Source organism: Aethalodelphis obliquidens, unplaced genomic scaffold (assembly GCF_003676395.1).
Source record: "Aethalodelphis obliquidens isolate GAN/ISIS:26980383/991018 unplaced genomic scaffold, ASM367639v1 scaffold3, whole genome shotgun sequence".
Classification (NCBI taxonomy): domain Eukaryota; kingdom Metazoa; phylum Chordata; class Mammalia; order Artiodactyla; family Delphinidae; genus Aethalodelphis; species Aethalodelphis obliquidens.
In genome coordinates, this window is record NW_020837947.1 from 75,983,916 (window position 1) to 76,006,589 (window position 22,674).

General features: G+C 36.4%; 1 pseudogene; it reads right to left on the reverse strand.

Moving 5' to 3' along the window:
- The window catches only part of LOC113613210 (p53 apoptosis effector related to PMP-22 pseudogene), a 60,543-nt pseudogene extending 43,219 nt beyond the window's left edge, over positions 1 to 17,324 (reverse strand).
- Between the last annotated feature and the right edge of the window lie 5,350 nt (positions 17,325 to 22,674).

Genomic DNA, 22,674 nt, shown 5'->3' on the forward strand with positions numbered 1-22,674 from the left:
TGCCTTCTTCTGTAGCTACTTCCAAATATTGGTGCATTAGCAGACAAAGTGGTGGGACACACTGCCCTGGTAACAAAAGAGGCCCTAACTCAATGCTCATCCTGTCCTACTAATGCATTATTTTCTTAAAGGTAGTCTGGAAATCTCCTTTTATAGATATATTTGAGAGTAGCTGTCCAAATCAACTTCTACATCAAAAATAATTATCTCCTCTCCCTTTTCCCTTTATATTCTAGGAAGTTATTCTATATAAGGAAGCCAGATAACTTTATTTAGATTTTTTTTTTTTTTACCAAGCTTCAATTTTTAGTTTTAGTGTGGCATGCATAAGAATTTGTACTTGAGAGTAAAGGCTCTTCTTGGGTTCAATTCCTGACTACCACTGATTGTGTGGTGATGGGCAAGTTACCTATGTTTTGGTTTCTACATTTGTAAAAAAGGATACTGAGAATAACTTAACCTGTTGAATTGCTCTTTTAAAAGACTCATTATATATATGTATAACTGATTCACTTTGCTGTACACCTGAAACTAACACAACATTGTAAATCAATTGTAATCCAATAAAATTTTTTTAAAAAGACTCATTATATATAAAAATGTTTACAACTATGAATGGTACATACTAAGACCTTGATAAATATTAGCTATTGTGGTAATTACTATTGTTCTTAGTTTTTAGTTGTGGAGTAGATCCCAGCAATAGAGTAAGCTGAAGTTTGTGTAATTTGATGTTGTGCATAAAAACGTTATAAAACAAAACAAATCTAAACTAAATAAAAAATGTTAGCAAACATAGTAGAATGAGGACCTCTGAATATTCTCCCCTCCATAAAAATGAACAGTGCAAAAATTGTCAGATTTTTTTTTCAGAACTCTATAAATTAACCAAAAGCTTTACAGAATCTGTAAAAACAGCTGAATTTCAGTAAAAGAAGTAAGTGTTGTGGCATTTTAACTTTCCCTATTCCCATGCCCTCCTGCCAAGCTCAGTGGTAGCTTTAAAAACAAATAGCCCATAATCATGGTGAAAACCAGAAGCGTGGCAGCATTTGGAAGTGCACAGTGGTGCTGGACCAGCTCCAAAGACCCATCCTCAGAGGACTGTCATTGGTTTGTCTGATGGTTCTTGCTGGCAGGGCTGTTTTTACTTGACCTGACTTGGAGTTCACCTAGTGAGAACAGCCTTTTCTCTGGGGGCATCCAAAAACGATCAGAGGCAATTGTTAAATATTCTGTTTGCCTGAGATGGTGGTTAAAGGTTGGAGCAAACAACAGGCTAACCAAAACATTTAGGAAAATCTGGGGAATGAGCTGACCCTAAGGCTGACATATTTATGAGGATCTAGAAGGCTGCATGAATACATAGGGTTGTTCATATGCCCAGGGCTGTATACATGTTAAGAAAAAACCTGAGAAGGGTCTAAACCCTTATATCAGTTTGTTTGGGCTATTATAACAAAAATACCATAAACTGAATGGCTTATAAACAACAAACATTTATTTCTCACAGTTCTAGACGCTTGGAAGTCCAAGATCATGGCATCAGATTTTTCTGATGAAGGCCTACTTCCTCATAGATGACACCTTCTTGCCATGTCCTCACATGGTGGAAGGTGCAAGGGATCTCTTTTAGGCCTTCTTTATAAGGGTACTAATACCATTCACAAGGGCTCTGTCCTCATGACCTAATCACCTCCCCAAAGCCTCACATCTTAATAACATCACTTGGGAGGTTAGGATTTCAACATGTAAATTTGGGGGATACACAAACCTTTAGACCATAGGTTCTCTGTGAGCAGGAAGTAAAGGCAAGGATAGAATTGTCAGTTACATTTTGAGTGTTGAATACACACACAGCCTCTTAGCACCAAATACACATAGCCCTTCAGCAAAGATTGGGAAACTTAATATTTCCATGCATTTAAGGAAATCTCTGCTCAATTAGTAGCTGACTACTGAGATAACTGAGCAGAAACTTCAGTGACATGACAAAGAACACACACTTTACAGATTAGTTCCAAAAAGTCAATAATAAACAACCACAACAAATAGACACAACAGCAAAGATCAGGGACAGAGGAGAATCTGATCTCCTGAGTTGTCACAATATATTGTTTAAAATATCCACGTTTCGGGCTTCCCTGGTGGCGCAGTGGTTGAGAGTCTGCCTGCTAATGCAGGGGACGCGGGTTCGAGCCCTGGTCTGGGAGGATCCCACATGCCGCGGAGCGACTAGGCCCGTGAGCCACAACTACTGAGCCTGTGCGTCTGGAGCCTGGGCTCCGCAACAAGAGAGGCCGCGATAGTGAGAGGCCCGCGCACCGCGATGAAGAGTGGCCCCCGCTTGCCACAGCTAGAGAAAGCCCTCGCACAGAAACGAAGACCCAACACAGCCAAAAATAAAATAAATAAATAAATAAAATATCCACGTTTCAAAACAAATGCTATGAGATATGCAAAGAAATATGAAACTATGGCCCATACACTGGAAAAAATTCAATAGAGTGGTCCTTGTGGAAGCATAGATGTTCAACTTACTAGACAAAAACTTTAAATCAGCTTTTTAAAACATGCTTAAGTAACTAAAGAAAGCTTTTCTAAAGAATTAATGAAAAGTTTGAGAATGATGTCTCAGTAGAGAATATCAGTAAGAAGGTAGAACTTATTTTAAGAAAGAATAAAATAGAACATCTGGAATTGAAAAGTACAATAGATGAAATAAAAAATTCACTAGAGAAGCTCAACAGCAGATTTGAGCCAGCAGAAGAAACAGTCAGCAAATTTGAAAGTAAACCAATTGAGATTATCCAGTCTTAGGAACAGAAAAGCAAAAGAATGAAGTAAAATAAAAAGAGCCTCAGACTTGTGGGACACCATCAAGCACATTAACATATATATAATGGCATTCCTAGATGTAGCGGAGAGAAAAGGGCAGAAAGAATATTTGAAGAAATTGTGGATAAAAACTTTTCAAATTTGATGAAAAAGATTCATTGACACATCCAAGAAGCTCAAAGAGATCCATACCTAGACACATCATGATCAAACTGTCAAAAGCCAAAGACTAAGAGAGAACACAGAGAGTATCGAGAGAAGCAACTCATCAGGTGCAAGAGATTCCTAATAAGATTAATAACCAATTTTTCATCAGAAACAATGGATGCCACAGGCAATATGAGAATATATTCAAGGTGCTGAAAGAAAAAGACTGTTAAACAATAATTCTATTTCTAGCAAAATTATCCTTCAAAGATAGAGGAGAAATTAAGACATTCGTAGATAAACCATACTGAGAGTATTCATTGCTAGCAGACCTCCCCATAAGAGACCATAAAGGGAATCCTTCAGTATCAAATGAAAGGACACTAGATAGTAATTCAAATCCAAATGATGAAATAAAGAGAACTGGTAGGGGTAACTACATAGGTAAATATTTGTAAAAAGTGTGAATGTATTTTTGTTGGGATTTTTCTTTCATAACCAATTTAAAATAAAACTGCATAAAGCAAAAATTGTAAATCTGTATTGACAGTAATATATAAAGATGTAATTTGTATATGAGCACAAAGGAGGGGGAAGCAAATGGATTGTATAGAAGTGAAGTCTTTGTATAATATTGTAATTAAGTTGGCATTAATCTCAACTAGATTTTTATAAGTTAAAATGTTAATCTTAATTCCCAGGACAACCACTAAGAAAATGATTACAAATATATAGTAAAAGAAAAAACAAGGAAAAAAATTTGTACACTAGAAAATACCCACTTAACCCTAAAAAAAAGGTGGTATTGGAGGAATAGAAAAACAGTAAAGAAATAAATAACAAAATGGAAGAGTTAAATCCTATCTTATTTGTAATTACATTAAGTGAAAATGGATTAAATATTACAACTGAGAAGAAGAGACTGGCATAGTAGATATTTTAAAAAATCGTCCAACGTTATGTTGTGTACAAGAGACACCATTTTAGATTCAGACACAAATATGTAAAAATAAGAATGAAAATATACATACTCCACAAACATTAACCAAAAAGGAGCTGGAATGGCTATACTAATAGCAGACAAATTACACTCTAAGACAAAAATTGTTACTAGCGACAAAGAAGAACATTTTTACAATGGCGAAATGGCAACCCATCAAGAAGGAAAACAACTAAAACATATAACATCAGAGCCTGAGGTATATGAAGCAAAACTGACAGAATTGAAGAGGGAACTGGACCATTCAACAATAATAATTGGAGACTCTAATACCCCATTTTCAATAAGGGATAAAACAACTAGACAAAAGGCCAACAAAGAAATAGAAGTCCTGAACAACACTGTACATGAACTAGACCTAGCAGATATCTATGGAACATTCTATCCAACAACAGAATACACATTCTTGTCAAGTGCACATAGAATATTCTCCAGAATAGACCATATCTCAATAAATGTAAAAGGATTGAAGTAATACAAAGTATGTTCACTGATATGATGGAATGAAATTCGAACTCAGTAACAGAAGGAAATTCAGAAATCCACAAATATGCGGAAATTAAACAACATACTCCTAAATAATAGGTCAAAGAAGAAATCACAAGGGAAGTTAGAGAATACTCTGAGATAAATGGAAATGTAAATACAACATATTGAAATTTGTGGAGTGCAGATAAAATAGTGCTTGTGGGGAAATTTGTAGCTACAAATGCTTAAATTATAAAAGAAAAAAGATGTTAATTCCACAACCTTCTACCATCAGACATTAGAAAAAGAAAACTGAGCCTAAAACATACAGAAAGAAGGAAAAATGAATACTAGTGTGAAAATAAATGAAATAAATAAACAATAGAGAAAATCAATGAAACCATGAGTTGGTTCTTTGAAAGATCAATTAAATGAACAAACCTTTAGCTAGAATGACCAAGAATAAGAGAAAGGACTCAAATTAGTAAAACCAGAAATGAAAAGAGGGAATATTACTACTGGTATTACAGACATTAAAAAACAAAGATTATAAAGGAATATTAGAATAATCGTATGTTAACCAATTAGATAAATTAAAGGAACAAATTCCTAGAAAGACACTCAAAGAACTGAAACTGACTGAAGAAGAAATTGAAATCATAATTAAACAAACTGAAAGAAAATAAAAGAAGGAAGAAAGAAAGAAAAGAAAGAGAGAAAGAAAAAGAAAGAAAAAAGAAAGAAAGAAAGAGAAAGAAAGAAAGGAAAAAGAAAGAAAAAGAAAGGCAGAAAAAATACACGGAAAATGTGGTCTTCTTTTCTGTTCATTTGCTTATTTTCCTAAACTTGTTGTGTCCAACTTTTTAAAGAGGTTTATGACTGGGAAAGGAATACCACCCTCATACTGGAGTCTTTCATTTTAAGGTAGCTTATCCTTAAAATGTGATATCCAAGATATCAACAATAAGCTCTTCTTTTCAGTTTTTACATGGTTTACAGGTATATGAAAACTGATAAAGTATGTCTTCACAGGAGTCATTCCTCATAGCAGCAGGTGTGATTTTTATTGTGACATAAACTGGACATATACTTCTGATTTAAACAACTGATTAATATTTTATACTTGGCTCCCCATGGCATATTTGAAATTAATTCAAGAACCTGTGAAACTCTACTTAGCACAATCATTTATTCACTTTTCCTGCAAACAGAGGCCCAAGCATGGAATAACTATGATGTCTGGACTGAAAGTATACTCTTGATAAATACAGCTTTTAAGTAATATACCATTATTTTTAATGTGCTTTCAAAGACCATTTCACTTTCCTAGACTGAATAGCAACAATGATGAGAGAAATGCACTTGAGTATCAATTCAGAAAAGCAGATGTTTATCCTCCAGAAGAAGTTGCAGGTGTTTTTATCTCCTGTTTTTTGTTTCTATGGCCCTTTAGCTAACTGTAATTGCCACTTTAGTGCTTGGCCAGAAAGCTGTTATAGCAATCAATCAAACAAATAAATGGGTAAGTTAATTAATATTTCTTGCTGAGAACTATTTAAAAAAATTATAGCAAAGCAATTTTGATTTTCAACAGTCCTACTCACCACCTGCATTTAGCAAAACTCTTGATATCAGTCTGGGTTGCTAAGCAATAAAATATCTCTGCCATGACTCTAGAGTCTCCAGGATCATTCCATTATTTTGTCATTCAGGCATGTCACACAGCTTGATGTGGGCCTCCAGTTCCTACACACTCAGAAATGTAGGCCTGCTGCTCCTATATAAAGAGAATGGTGGAACAGAGAGATGATTAAAAGGTTAGGAGAGCAAGGCTACATAAACCTCAGAATTGGGGGGATGTACTTTTGAAATGAGAAATAAGTCATTATAAACTCAGCAGCTTCATCACTTTAAAAATGTAGATAATTCTCACACCCAACAGAAACTCACCACATTTAGGGGAAATTATGCTAACTTTGCTATCTTAGCCATACTTCTCAGGTAAAATATGATAAGGTTGTAAAATCTTGTATAGTATTTTTTATTTATCAAAGGGTTGTCCTGATCATTTGATCATCAGATATATTCAAGTCCTGACTTGTGAAGATAGGAAAGACTGGTGAGAGTCCTGTGCTAATTTAAAACTTTTTGGGCTTCCCTGGTGGCGCAGTGGTTGAGGGTCCGCCTGCCGATGCAGGGGACACGGGTTCATGCCCTGGTCCGGGAGGATTCCACATGCCGCGGAGCGGCTGGACCCGTGAGCCATGGCCGCTGAGCCTGCGCATCCGGAGCCTGTGTTCCGCAAGGGGAGAGGCCACAACAGTGAGAGGCCCGTGTACCGCAACAACAACAAAAAAAACCTTTTTGGTGGTAGGCTGACTAGTTTAAGAAGCCTCCAACTCTTAGAATCATATGTAATTATTTAAGAACAATTTTGTTTTTTTCTTTATACCTGTGTTAGATTCTGTGAAAATACTTCTCTTACTGACTTTATCTTGCAATATAGGTACAGGTATTTACTTCTACATTTTTTGACCTATAAAAAGGAAAATGTGTCCTTTCACACTGACTTATTGAGGTTTCTGAAAATGGGTAAGACTTTCTCTGAGTTATAGGAATAAAGAGTAAAGAATATGTGAAACGTAAATTTGAGTATCTTTTTCAAATTAGTAACAGTTCTTTTGAAGAATTAATTTATGCTACATAGCATAGATTGGTCTTGAAGAGATGAACTTAACCATATTAGATACAACTGAGATGAAAAAGAATACAATTCCCCCAAACTCCTTGCCCTCACCTTCTGAGGTTAGTTTTCTAATATGTAAAATAGTAGGTTTGATGACGATAATCTCTTAAAACTTTCTCATCTGCAATATAGGAACTGAAGCAAAGAGTTAAAGTAGCTTTATTCAATATGGTAAATTCAGTCAAAGATAAAAATTCTGCTTCATGACTGTTTGATTACCTCTGTTTATACCATGTTTTAATTTGTCATCAAAAAATATGAAGGCATTCTATTTCAGACATTCTCAATGTTCTGACAGTGTGCAGGCAGAGAGGTGAAGTGCATCCGTGCAGTGAAATGAGCAAGAAGTAAAGTGACCTCCTCAAGATCATGGAGCCAGAAAGTATAAACCTAAGATTCAGACTGGCTCCTTCTGAAAGCCCGGCCAGAGGTTTTCACCGTATAACAGTCTTCATTATACAAGAAGATATATTCCAGTATCCTTATTCTTCAGCTAAAATAACTGAGCCTTAGAGTTGTAAAATGACTTACCCCAAGGATGACTACAGAATGAAGACTAGAATCTACACTTCCTGACTTCCATTCTGGAGCTCCTTCTGTTTACATCATCCAGATTTACAGCTAATCTTCACTCTTATTCTGTACATTCCATTTTGAAGGATAAACATTATGGGGAAAAAGAAGTGAAAACATTGAGATTTAACAAGATCTTTGAACTAAAAATTTAGACAACTTTTTTGAATTACTCAACCTTGAGTTTTTTGTGGTTAACGAATTTTTTCCTCTTAAAAGATAACCCAGTAGATAAAATATCTACCGGTTTGCAGTTGCTGATTACAAAAAGCAGGACCTCAGCCTCACCTTCCTGCAGCTACTTTATGATGCTCCGTAAGGGCTAGAACTTCTGTATTCAAGGCCATTTTGTCAGCTAGCCACTGTAGATGATAATCTATTGAGCAGTTATTATGTGTGAGGAGTTATGCCATGCTTAGTATGGTAATTTAATTGTATCCTCACAACAACCACGTACCATGGGTACTATTAACTCCCTCATTTGACAGGTGAGAAATCTGAAGCACTATGGGATCCCAGGTTTCTTAGCCATTTTTTAACCCAGGTAGGCTGCCCCTAGAGCTGATTCTCTTCCTGAAACTCCACAGCAAACATGTGCTTATACAGTTCCATGTGCTGCATATTCACATATATGGCAAAAGGAGTAGCTTGAAATAGCTGTGACGCTCCCTTTTAGGGGCTGCAGACTACAAGTGCTTGCCAAGTTTCCAGTTCTCAGCCAAACCTGGGTTATGTTCCATGACTGAGAGGCCTCCTCTCTAGCTCATGCTGCTGCATTTTGTGTCATAAACCCTAAAAGTAGCTAAGCATATATACAGTTTCACAAAGTGAACAGTTTTGATGTCTTCTCCCCCCTTATTCCTTACTCATAGGAGATCAAACGCAGTCCCAGAGGCCATAGGAAGATCAGATACTCCATTCTCCTCATCTTCTCTCTTTGTAGCTTCTCTTCCACAAAACCTTTCTCCCTCTCCTTCTCAGACAAAAACTTCTCTACATATCAGTGTGTGTGTGTGTGTGTGTGTGTGTGTGTGTGTGTCTATACACTCAGCTTCTGTAGCCAAATTAGTATCTTTTAACAAAAATAATATTAAATGTCATAACACTGAATCCAATTACCAATGAGCAACTATAATGAAATTCTATCTATAACAATTTGTATATTTATTGTCAAAGGCAGTTATGTTCCTTGAAGAAACTGCAGATATGCATGAAGATAGAAAAATCACAAATAATACCACTGCCAATTTAGAAATAATTATTGTTAACTCATTGACACACAGCAATCTAGAATCACACCATGGCTCATGATTAACGTGCACTTTTCTTTTTCTTTCTTTTCTTTTTGCGTTTCAGTTTGCGAACTTTCTATTGACCTGTCTTTAAGTTCATTGATCCTTTCCTCAGCCATGTCGAGTCTCCTGATGAGCCCACTGAGAGCATTCCTCATTCCTGTTACTGAGTTTTGATTTCTATTATCTCCTTTTGACTTAGAGTTTGTACCTCTTTACTCATATTATTCATCAGGTTTTTTCATATTATCTACTTTTTCCATTAGAATATCACTTTAAATTCTCTGATTATTCCACCATCTGTGTCATATCTGAGTCTAGGTCTGATGATTGCATTTTCTCCTCAAAGTGTTTTTTCTTGCCTTTTGACATGTCTTGGCTGGACCTATTGTTTCGGGTAGTAGGAGCTGGGGTAATAGGCATTATGTGAGGATTGATGTTAATCTGGCTAGGAGTTGGGCTGTGTTTAATGTTTAATGTAGCTACAGGTATCATTGGCTTATATTCCTCAATTGTCTTTGTTATTGGGTCCCCTCTTGACTTTTGGCTTCCCTAGGTACTCCTACTCAGAAAGTCTATGTTTTATAACTTCTTTGGCTGTAAAACACTGTTGTTATCTTGGAATCCTGTTGGTATGGTGGTAGGGTATATGGAAGAGGTAGTGTTCTGTAATCTTCCGATTAAATTTCAGGCTTTTAGGGGGCCCATCTGTTGGGACCTTCATAAGTCTAGTAATGTAGATTTTATCTCCCCTTCCTCCTATCCCCTTCCCTAGTTGCAATGTTCTCAATCTATTTCCTTGAAGCCCTGATCCCTGTTGACTATTTTTTTGTTCCTCTCTTAGGTGAGGGGTTGGAATGGAGAGGGATTCCCTCTTCCTGATGGGATAGAGTTTCAGAATTGAGCTTTGACAAAGTCCTTTACTGTGGAGAGTGAGCCTTCATTATTGAAAAGACTCTTGGCTTATTTCACAATGGTTATTTTCCACTCTTCCTGTGTCAGAGCCAAGAGAAGATCTTATCATATTCTCACTGTGAGGACCTGGTGGAGTTCTTGAAGGAAAATTCACAAAAGTGTGGTGGGGTCCCCTAAGACAGTGGCCCTAGGAGTTTCTCACTCTCAAAGCTAATCAACATTCAACATCCAGAAATTAATAAAAATTATCATGTAATTCTAAACAGTTCGTGGTCCCAGAAGCTTCTTTTCCAGATCTCCATTGCTGTATCTCTCTATATGCACCCAAATCTCCAAATTTAAGTTACCATTGTGTCTTATGACCACAGTTCCCTGATGGGTACAAACAAAAATCATTGATCTTCAGTTGTTCAGCATTTTCTTGTTGTAAGGACAGGAGTGGTAACTTTTAAGCTCTTTTCATTTGGAGCTCTATAATGTGTATTTTTCACTTAAAAATATATCCTGAAGATTTCCATGTCACCACATAATCTCCTACAACAACATATCTAATGACCATGTATCATTATGTTGTGTAAATTTATATTGTTCATTAAACCATTCAGCTCTCTTGGGACATTTTTCACTATTCTAATGAGAACCATCATGAACATCTTTGAAGCTAACTAAATATGTTCACATTGATTATTTCCTCAAGATAATTTACTGTAAATAAGATTTATAAGCCAAAAATCTACATTTTCAGTCTATTTTAAAAATTGCCAAATTGCTCTTAAGTTGGTTTATAACTGCTTGTACTCCTTCTAGTCATCAAGAGACTCTGATTTCTTGCATCCTTACCAGCATTGGATAAAGTGTTTTCTACATTTCCACTTTTGTGTATTTTTTTGTTTTTGTTTTTGTTTTTGCGGTATGTGGGCCTCTCACTGTTGTGATCTCTTCCGTTGCGGAGCACAGGCTCTGGATGTACAGGCTCAGTGGCCATGGCTCACACGCCCAGCCGCTCCGCGGCATGTGGGATCTTCCCGGACTGGGGCACGAACCCATGTCCCCTGCATCAGCAGGCGGACTCTCAACCACTGCGCCACCAGGGAAGCCCTCCACTTTTGTGTTTTATGTTTTTATATCAATTTACATTTCTCTGATTATTTAGGAATTTGGGTATTTTAATTATATTTTAATATACTTTCTACTATTTTTTGTCTGAAATTGCCTGATTTAATTGTCCATTTATATAAGTTGCTCAATTTTTTTGACTACTCAGAATTTAAAATTTTTTCTTATTAAAACTGATCAATTCTTTTCTTTTAAATTTTCTTTGCATTTTTTTTTCTTTAATACCTGAACATACCCTTTGAATTTGAAGTTAAAACAGAACACAGTTAATACACAGTGAATAGAAATTAAGAATACTTTGCTATGGGTTATGAAGTGTGCCTGTCTTAGGTTGGCAAAGATTACACTATAGACTCAGCTAAGCCTGGGAAAAGAGTAGCTCTCCTTACCCTAAATCTGAAATTATCCCTATTTTCTCATTATGTCCACATCATCCATAAGTCATTTTACAGTAGATAGCATGCCTTTTATTACAGGGCCTCTACTTTTCAATTTTAAAAGATTTACTATCTAATAAATATCTGCAGCGTTCACTGTGTTGAGCCACTGAAAACATTGGGCCTTATACTAGTGCAGTAATAATACAGAATTAAACAACAAAAAGATACAGTGAAATGTAGTGGAAAGCAAATCAGGTTGGTGGTGGAGATTAAACATATATGCCATGCTTTTACTATTTTGTGAACAATTTAATCTGAAATGAAGTTTAAAGTCTCCCAATAGCTTAAATATAGGTCAGCTACAATAATAGATATTGATAACTGAAACTGGGGGTGGGCAATGTGTTTTGTATTATCTCTGGCAATAACTGATAAAGAATTAATAAATAAAATTTTATTTTGTTTTTATTTTGTTACTTAAACCAGGCCTGTTATTCTGTATATTAGATTTTGCTTATCAAGTGAGAAAGTGAATGAAAGAAGAATGTTCAGATGATGAATCTCCAAACATAGGCATAGGGTAGCAGCTTTGGTATGTATGAAATGGGCTTTTGTGCACTTGGAGTAGATTGTATTATTTGGTTAGGAGCCTATAAATTAAAGCAATAAGTCAATAACAGAGAAACGCAGACTCTTATTGAGGTTGTCTAAAAAAGATAATAGAGTTAAAAATATATAGTTGACAAGAGTGAAATAATAGTGATGAAATTTATTTCCTTAAATAAGGAATGAAACTTCATTTCAAATGTCAATGGGAAGAATGAGAAAAAATTATCATTATTTCTACTATACATGACAATATACATAGAAAATCAGATTATCAGTTGGAAAATGTTGGTGATTAATTAATATGAGTATTCAATAAAATGACTGGGTAAAAAGTGAACAATTGATTTTCATTATTCATGGTTTCAGCATTTGTGAATTCATCTACTCAATAAGATTTTTTTGTAATCTCAAATCAATAAATGCCATGTTTTTGTGGTCATTCGTGGATATGCAAAGAGTGGCAAAAAATTTGGGTCATCCAACATGCACATTCCCAGCTGAGGTTCAACAAGCTGATACTCTGCCTTTTTGTTTCAGTTCTCAAACTGTAAATGTGTCCTTTTTGTCATCTATTTAGTGTCATTTTTGGGACGTTTTTGTACTTTTCTTTGATTAACTGTCTTTTCACTGTTTAAAATTATTCTGAAGCATAATGCAGAGCTGTTGCCTAATGTTCTTAAGTACAAGAAGACTGTGAAGTGTCTTATGGAGAAAATACATATGCTAGATAAGCTTTATTCAGGCATGAGTTATTAGTGCTATTAGCTGTGAATTCAATATTAGTGAATCAATAATATATGTTAAATAAAGTGTCTTTAAACAGAGACAAATAAAACAAGGCTAAGTGTTGATGGTTGACAAAAATGTCGTGACCAGAGACTTTCAGGAACCTTACCCTGTATTTCCACTGGGAGCAATTATTCAGTATTTGCTAATTCAGTGTTTGTGGTGAATTTATACAATATAACTACTGAATGAATAATGGGAATCATTTGTATACAAAAATGGATCTTATTAAATAACATGTTTGAAAGTGTAATATAAAAATATTCAACTGAAGATTCAACAAAACTGTACTAAAGTTAGTAATGAACTTAACTCACTTAGGTAATATGATGTTCTTTGTTCTTTTGTCCTTTAGAATTTAAGTTGCCTGGGGACAGATTATATCAGATTCTGTTCTACAACCCCAGCTCTAGAATAATGTTTGGCACCTATAAGGGACCTAATAAGTTGTTGTTATTGTTACTTTTCCATGGAGATGATTTTGCCTGCATTTATTTTATTTCTTTTTTATACTGACTGCAGAATTACTGAAAAACTGAATGATAAGATTTAAAAATTGCACAAGAAAAGAGTAGTTATAAGAGCAATGGAAAAATTTTAATAAGAAATATAGATCAATTTAATACACACACATTCTATAAATTAAAATACAACAAAAATTAATACCAAAGAACAGTTTGCAAAGCAATAAATACAAATGCATGTGACTGAAAATGGGTTAAGTTTATTCATATACATAAAGCTTTTATGAATAAATGAGAAAACTGCAATCTCAATAAACAAATGGGAAAAAGTAGACTATTTACACAAAGGGAAATTCGAATAGATAAAAGTAGAAAATTTCAACTTCATTTATATGCTGAAAATTAGAATGGAAACATATCTCAACCTTACAAAGACCATAATGTGATAAACCCACATCCAGAATTACACTCAGTGACTCTAAATCAGGAACAAGACAAGGATGACCACTCTTGCCACTTTTATTCAATATACTACTGGAAGTCCTAGCTAGAGTAATTAGACAAGAAAAAGAAATAAAAGGCATCAAAACCAGAAAGGAAGAAGTAAAGTTGTTTCTGTTTGTGGATGACTTAATAAATATAGAAAATTCTAAAGATTTCACTAAAAAAACTGTTAGAGCTAATAAATGTATTCAGTAAAGTGGCAGGATAAAAAAGCATACAAAACTAACTTTATTTCTATACACTAACATGAACTATCAGAAAGAGAAATTAAGAACACAATTCCATTTACAGTAGCATCAAAAACAGTAAAATACTTAAGAATAAATTTAACAAGGAGGAGAAAATCTGATATACTGAAAAAATAAGACATTAATAAAGGAAATTGAAGATGACAGAAATAACTGAAGAGATATTCTATGTTCATAAATTGGCATAATTAATATTGTTAAAGTGCCCATACTACCCAAAGCAAACTATGAATTCAATGCAAATCCTGTAAAAATTCCAATGGTATTTTTCACAGCAATAGAAAAAACAATCCTAAAATTTGTATGGAACCACAAAAGAGCCTGGAAAGGCAAAGTATTCTTGAGAAAAAAATAAAGCTGGAGGTACCATACTTTCTTATTTTAAACTATAATATATTGTACATATTACAAAGCTATTGTAATAAAAATAGTATAATATTGGCATAAAAGCAGACACATAGACCAGTGGAACAGAATTAAGAGATCAGAAATAAACCCATGCTTATATGGTCAGCTAATTTTTGACAAAGGAGTTGTGAATATACAATGGGAAATGAATAGTCTCATAAATAAATGGTGTCGGAAAAACTGGATAACCATAGGCAAAAGACTAAAATTGGACCCACATTTACACTATACACAAAAATCAACTCAAAATGGATTAAAGCTTGGACATAAGATCTTAAACCATTAAACTCCTAGAAGGAAAAAAAAAGGAATAAGCTCATCAGCATCGGTCTTTGCAATGATTTCTTGGGATTTGACACCAAAAGCAAATACAGCAAAAGTAGAAATAAACAAGTGAGACTACCTCAAACTTAAAAGCTTCTGCACAGCAAAGAAAACTATCAATGAAATGGAAAGCAAACTACCGCATAGGAGAAAATATTTGCAAATCAAAATATATAAGAACTCATACAACTCAATAGCAAGAAAACCTCAAACAATTGATTAAAAACTGGGCAGGGGTTCTGAAATTTCCCAAAAAGACATACAAATGAACAACAGGTACATGAAAAAATGCACATCATCACTCATTAGCAGGGAAATGCAGATCGAAACCATAATGAGATGTCATCTCAAATCTGTTAGAATGCCTATTACTAAAAAGTCAAGAGATAAATGCTGGTGAGAATGTGAAAGAAAAGGAACCCTTGTGCACTGTTGGTGGGAATGTAAATTAGTACAGCCACTATGGAAAACAGTATGGAGTTTCCTGAAGAAATTTAAAAATGAACCACCATACGATCTGACAATCCCACTTTTGGGTATATATCCAAATGGAATGAAAGCATTATCTTGAAGAGATATCTGTAATCTCATGTTCATTGAAGTATTATTCAAAATAGCCATAGTATGGAAACAATCTTAAGTGCCCATCAATGAATGAATGAAGAAAATGTGGTTATATATAGACTGGCATGTTATTTAGCCTTAAAAAAAGAAAAAAATCCTGTGATTTGTGACAATATTTGCCTTCCACAAACTTGGAGGGCTTTATGCTAAGTGAAATAAGCCAGACAGAAAAGGCCAAATACTGCATGATATCATTTATACGTGGAATTAAAAAAAATCAAACTTATAGTAACAGTAGAAAAGTGGTTGCCAGGGGCTGGAAATAGGGAGAGGCTGGTAATACTGTATTAAACTATAAAGTGAATAAGGTATGATGATCTAATGTATAGCATGGTGACTATAGTTGATACCACTGCATTGTAAAATTGCAATTTGCTAAGAGAGTAGAATTTAAGTGTTCTAACCAAAAAGAAAAAAGGAAAAAGGAAATATGTGCAGTGATAGATGCATTAATTAATGATGAGGGGAAACACTTTTACAATGTATGCAGGTATCAAATCATCACATTGGACCCTAAATATCTTACAGTTTTATTTGTCAATTATATCTCATAAAGCTGAAAAAAATTGCTTTCCAAAAGTTGAAAATACTGGCAAAGATATAAAAATAAAACATGGGGGCTTCCCTTGTGGCGCAGTGGTTGAGAATCTGCCTGCCGATGCAGGGGACACGGGTTCGAGCCCTGGTCTGGGAAGATCCCACATGCCATGGAGCAACTAGGCCCATGAGCCACAATTACTGAGTCTGCGCATCTGGAGCCTGTGCTCCGCAACAAGAGAGGCCGCGATAGTGAGAGGCCCGCGCACCGCGATGAAGAGTGTCCCCCGCTCGCCGCAACTAGAGAAAGCCCTCGCACAGAAACGAAGACCCAACACTGCCAAAAAAAAAAAAAAAAGACAACAGAACTGTGGTATTTATACACTAAATTCAAAAAATAAAAATAAAACATGCCCAACTGCTCTGTTTAAAGCAGAGATAGACAAGGAAAAAGGGTGAGACTGAAGCCCTGAATGTAGTTTCAAATAAATTGATTTTTCTCAGTTATTCTCAAAGTGTGCTGTGCAGACTTGCAGCATCAGCCTCACGTTCTCCAGCCCCACCCGGTAGGAGCTGAGTCAGACACCAGGGAGAGGAGCCTGCAGTAGGTGTTGTAACAAATCCTGATGCTAAAGTTTGAGAACCACTGAGGTAGAGCACTCCATGCTTTTCAAGGTGCACTTCCCCATATCCGCTCCTTGTATCTTTATAACACTTCTGGGGGGGCAGTTTCTAAACCTGCTTTATAGTTAAGAAACCTGAGAGACCCAAGCAAAGTGATAACCAACATTCTGGTCTTCTCACCTTTGAATTGGACACATTTTTACAATATCATGCGGCCACCTGGTAAGTCTCCTTTATCATGGATATTCTGTATTTCAAATGCTGGGACATATTTTAAAGTGATACTTGGCAACCATTAATGCAAGGAGAACAAGAAATCCTTCTGTGAAACAGGAATAATCTGAAGGCAGAAGTGACACTTACCTTACGGGGCTGTAGGAGCATCGTATGAAGCCAAGCTCTCGCCTCTCTAGCAAGGGACAGCAGTGTGCTGGGTGCATGTACGGATTTAGCTACTCCTATAAACCCACTTCTTATAAAGTAATCACCTATTCAGGGAATTGGTCACAGTGTAAAATGCCTCTATAGTTAGTGACTTTCATTCTTGAGGTACCTTAGACTATAAGAATCATTTCAGTTGCTCCTTGTAAGACATACAAGAGTTTAAAGATAAGAGTATATTTCCTCCTCCCAAGAGACAAACCCCTTGATTATCTGTTCGGGTCTCCTTAGCAGCGGGAGTAGCAGCTGCCACAGCAGACAGCTGCAGCGTGAAGGGCATCGTGTGCAGTAAGAGAGAGATTTGGTACCCAAGGAAATGAAAAAAAATATCAGAACAGTTATCTTCTGTACTTACAATAGAAGTACCGCAGGGCAGATAACAGCATTGGAAGTTTTTTCTAAACTTATCTTGGCGTTACATCTTCTGAACAAAAGCAAGGTGTAGACAACTGAGGCTTGTTCTAATAACAAAATTGTTGCCTGAAATGAAATTTTTGACATACCAATCATTCTCTGTAGCCAAATCATTTTTCTTTTCATATAAAACATGTTTGGGGAACACTTTAATGAATGTTTTGCACTTAGTCATCCACTTTATTTTCTTTGCTAAGAGGTCCTTCAGTGGCCACTAGAGAACACATCTCTCCTGGGAGGTATATTTCCTGGCATGTTATTAGCAAAATGTCCTCCTAGCTAGTTAAGAAGAAAGTGACAATGATTGGGAACAAACATGACTTTTCCTCTGCAATTAAAAGGAGTGAATGAGAAATTTTGTGATTGCTGTTTTTGATACTGTAGCTGCAGTTTCGAGTTAAAGTGTTCTAAGGGCATGGCCTGATAGATCTCAGAAAGGGCAAATACTTACTTAACTATTAACTGATGGAGAAAAGCCATTCCGGGTTAAGGCCGTGGTCCTTTGAGTTTGAGGTGAAGGCCGAGAGACACAATTTAGGGGAGAAGGGAGTGACCCTGGGCTTAGTCCAGATAAATCAGCGTTGCATGTGTGCTGTAATTTCCCTTGAGCAAAACACTCTCCCTACCTCATCCTGAACCTCACTAACCTAACACTTGAACTTTTCATCCCATAGTTAGAAGTAATAATTCACATGAGCTACCCTTGAGGAGAGTAACACTTTGCTTATTTTTAACACTAAGATCAGTATCAGCTTCTTTTCTGAGAGGAAATTTTGCAAACTAGGTGGAGAAGGAAACTCTAAGGGCAGTGGTGGTAAAGGGATAATATCTCCACTAAAGTCAAGTCTCTGAGGTCAAGGCCACACCTGCCCTTGCTCACCACAGAACTCTGGTGACCAGCGTGATGCCTGCAGCAGCTGATTCATTGTTTGAATAAAGGCACTTATGCAGGATGAAGGCTGAGAAATGTCACTGAGAGTGCAAAGGGAGTTCCAGGTGCCCCCAAACACACCTGACATCACAGTGTCTGCAGTTGAAGCTGATGTTTCACTTAGTAGCTGCCAGGCAGCTGCTCCCTCTGGGTTTTTAAAAGTAGCTACAAACATGGCTAGAAAAGCCATCTGATGTACTGAAGCAGTATTTCTCAAACTACCTGTGGTGAACGACCAGTTTTGTTTGGTTTTTTATTCGCATTCAGTTGCAGACCAATGCTTTAGTAAAATATAGTAAAAATGAATTAATAGAGCAAGGGAAAAGGCAAAAGAGGACACACAAAATACAAGGCCATTTGAAGAATTATTGTTACCGAATCCGAGTTCGTACTTCTCGCTGCACGACAGGCCAATAAATCAAAACATGAGGCTTTGGGACAAGGAAAAGTGCTCCTTGTTGCAAACTTCTTGTTGCCAGCTAGACCCCGGCAGGCGTGTGATAATCCTCTGTTCTTACAGCTGTCCGTGTAGGTCTGGTCACGACGTTCCTGCAAACCTCCAACAAGACAGATGTTATTTTCCATTCTGCAACTTTATCTCTGTAAGAATGTAAAAGTGCTATACATTTAAAGGTAAAGCCTGAGAGGCAGAGCCTTGAGAATGGGCGATCATGTATATTTCAGGCGATAGGCAACATTCCTTTACAAGGCTGCAGAGCCAGCAAGGCTAAGCACAGGCAACAGAGCACAGAGGTTAGAGCTAAAGGAATAGATCCAATATGGAGTCAGGTTTGTTCTCTGTTACATTTTGAGTTTCCACAACCTACAATTACTCTGTAAGATAACTATAAGAATGGCTCTAAGCATGCCCTCCTTTGTTGCAACCCGGTAACAAGAGCTTCCTGGAGGGCACAGTTGCACAACACACATTGAGTTGTGCTGCCCAAACACTTGGCCCAGTATCCTTTATTTGAAGGGTGGGAGTGGAATGATTTGGGCACTTTCTAGAGATTAGTTATTCCAGTAAAGAACTGCAGGGTTAGTAGTGATTTAATGTGTCATAGCACTGAGTGCCAACCCTGCCTTCTGAAATATAGATAGAAAGAATTAAAGATGCAATCATCTTTCAACAGAATTACTTGCTGTAAAATAATGTCCAATAAACTTCAGACTAAACTGATAAGAAACAAAGACAATTGCTTTGCTCTTCTATTCTCCCTGTGCTCCTCCAATGGCACTGGCTACAGTTAGAGTGAGGGGGAGTACAGGTAAACCAAGGACTTGCTTACTACATAAATACTTTATTTACTTCCCTTAGAATGTAGGTTCTATAAAGTCAAATGCATTGATTCTTCTTTTTTTTTTTTTTTTGCGGTACACGGGCCTCTCACTGTTGTGGCCTCTCCCATTGTGGAGCACAGGCTCCAGACGCGCAGGCTCAGCGGCCATGGCTCACGGGCCCAGCCGCTCCGCAGCATGTGGGATCTTCCTGGACCGGGGCACGAACCCACGTCCCCTGCGTCAGCAGGCGGACTCAACCACTGCGCCACCAGGGAAGCCCTATTGATTCTTCTTAATCAGACTTGCCAGGAGTTTTATAGTAATAGATTTTTCAACCCACTGAAAAATTGCAGGGGGAGAGTAAACTAACTTGTTTTTATTTATTTATATTTTAATAACTAATTTAAATCATAATTATTTCCTTACTGTGATGATATGGATAAAATTTATTGCTGATTATAGGTCTGATTTCTAGAATTTAAAATTTTGTTCATTGAAAGCATTTAGTATTTAATTTTTTCCATATATAATTTTGTTACACTCAAGAGATTTGATATATTGTACTTTTATTTCAGGCCTACATATTTTTTAATTTCTTTCTGATATCCACCTTAGGTTATATATTATTTTAAATTCAGTTTTTAGCTTCCAAATATTATATTTTAATCAACATTTTGTTTTGAGTTCTAACTTCAGTGAATTCTAGTCAGTGAACATGGGACCTATGATATTGATTTTCAAAAAAATGTGAAGATTTCCTTTGTGGTCTAAAAAATATATAGTGCATATTTCATATCACACATTTCTTTTTTTTATTAATATATGTCTGTGAGTTTCTGTAAATAGCTTTTCCTTTGATTATATTTTGCCCAATGCAACTAACTTTTGGTTAGTACTTGGGCAATATAATTAATTCCACTCCTTTTTCTCACCAGGTCTCTATATTTTAATTTTAGTTGCATTATTTATAATCTAAAAGTTATATTTTAAAATATTTTTATATTTAAAAAAGTTATATATAATCTAGAATCTTCTGCTAACAAATATGATATTTTACATAATATATATGCTTTTGGCAAAACTTTAATTCATTCTATACATTTCATATCCTCCTGAACAAGACAAAAAGGAAATTTGGCTTAATATCAGGAAGATGACACTTGGGAAACAGGCCAGATATGATCTTGCTTCCTTTGAAACAGGATAATAAAGAGGAAGAGAAAAAGGAATAGGAAAAAGGGGGAAGAAAATTCTACAGAGTATAGACAACCTGAAATGGCTTTGGGGTTAGAAGGAAAAAAATGGAGGTCTGTGACAGCTGACTAGATCACTATGCATATTATTGGTAGGAAGTAAATACATGTGATATCCATTCAGTTAGGGAATTCTGTGTTTAATTTTCTTATTAGTCATTGTTTGTAAACACAGATCTCCACACATCAAAGGTAAACCTTCTTTAATACCATAACCAGAAGACTGCTTTTGCTGTGCTGAAGACACTTCATTAAAGGGGTAATTGTAAGAAACAAAGGGAAATGTTTGATGTCCCTAAAACATAGTCTTTGGGGACAAGAAATTCCATGTCCCTAAACTGATAGCAGAGGAGAAAAACTACTTGACAAGGATAATGGGGAAGCTTTTTAATAAGTGTGGCTACAGATCTCCTGAATCAAGAAGAACATGCTCACGGGATCCAGGTGAGTCAGAATCCTTTGGGAACCTGAACACATTAAGGAGAGTCTGAAAATACCTCGATTCATATCCTCTCTTTCATTTTCCAAATGCCACTTAGAAAGCAGAAATAACATCTGAGGGGCTTTCTGTTTCTAAGCAGCAGTCTGGAAGGATTGTCTACTTCTGCTGGAAAATGAGATGTCACTTCCATTTTTCCTTCATTTCTTAGAGACAGGAAGAAGAGAAAGATAGATATCAGGGACAACAGACAGTGGTGGTGTTTGTTGGTTTTTAGGGAGAAAGATAGAAGTATGAAGCAAGATGAAGAACCAAGAAAACACATCTCCATTGGAGGGGAAAATTTTGGTGTTGGCGTTACCGAACCAAACTTGTGTCCAGTCACCTGCACGCAGTGAAGCCAACGTACTGATACGGGATTGTGGTGAAGGAAAGTGCAGCATTTATAGCAAGTTGCCAAGCAAGGAGAATGGGTAGCTCATGCTCAAAAGACCCAAACACCCAGATGACTTTCAGGGAAGGGGTTTTATAGGCAGTGTGAGGGAGGGGGCTGCAGGGTGCATGACTGGCTCGTGCGCAATTCTTGGATTGGTTGGCATCAACGTGAAATTTCAAGCATCATCAACATTCTGCTTTCAACCAGTCTAGGGTCTGTGCTCTTGCGGTCGGCTGTTTTCATCTGGTGGGGACTGCTTCCTGTAAAAACAACTTAGGAATGTGTGCCAGGCCTTTATCTATCTCTTTCATTGAACTGTGAGTTAGGTGATTCTGCTAGGTGGTGGATTTACAGTCTAAATTGTTACCAGTTCCCCAGCCCAAGAGCTGTTCTTTGTTTCTACATCTTCAGGTTTCCTAATCATTAACTGTTGAGTCAGCCTTTTGAGACTCAAGAGATGCCTGGGAGACTACAGCAAAAGCCTTTTACTTCAAAGGACAGGGACACAGGGGCTGGTATATGGTTTCAATCCCCCCTTTCCTTTGATACCTCTCAATCTTGGTGGGGACACGTTCAGGAAAAGAAAGAGAATAAAATTTTGGATAGTGAGGTTAATCATAAACTCAGCAGAGGAACTCAGTTTTAGGGGGACTCGGTTTCAGTGGTGTCAGTGTCTGTAATTTACCATGTCCAACTTTTCCTTGCTCTGACCTTGTCACTGATTCTTCTCCATTCCAGGTTTCCCCAAAGACTATGAAATAGGGGCAGGCTAAAATTTTTCTTTGTTTTAAAAATCTCCTAGGGTCCTTTTTGTGCTGTCCTTTACACTTCAGGGATGCTGGTAAGTTAGGGACCCAAATGCTGAACATCTTCACG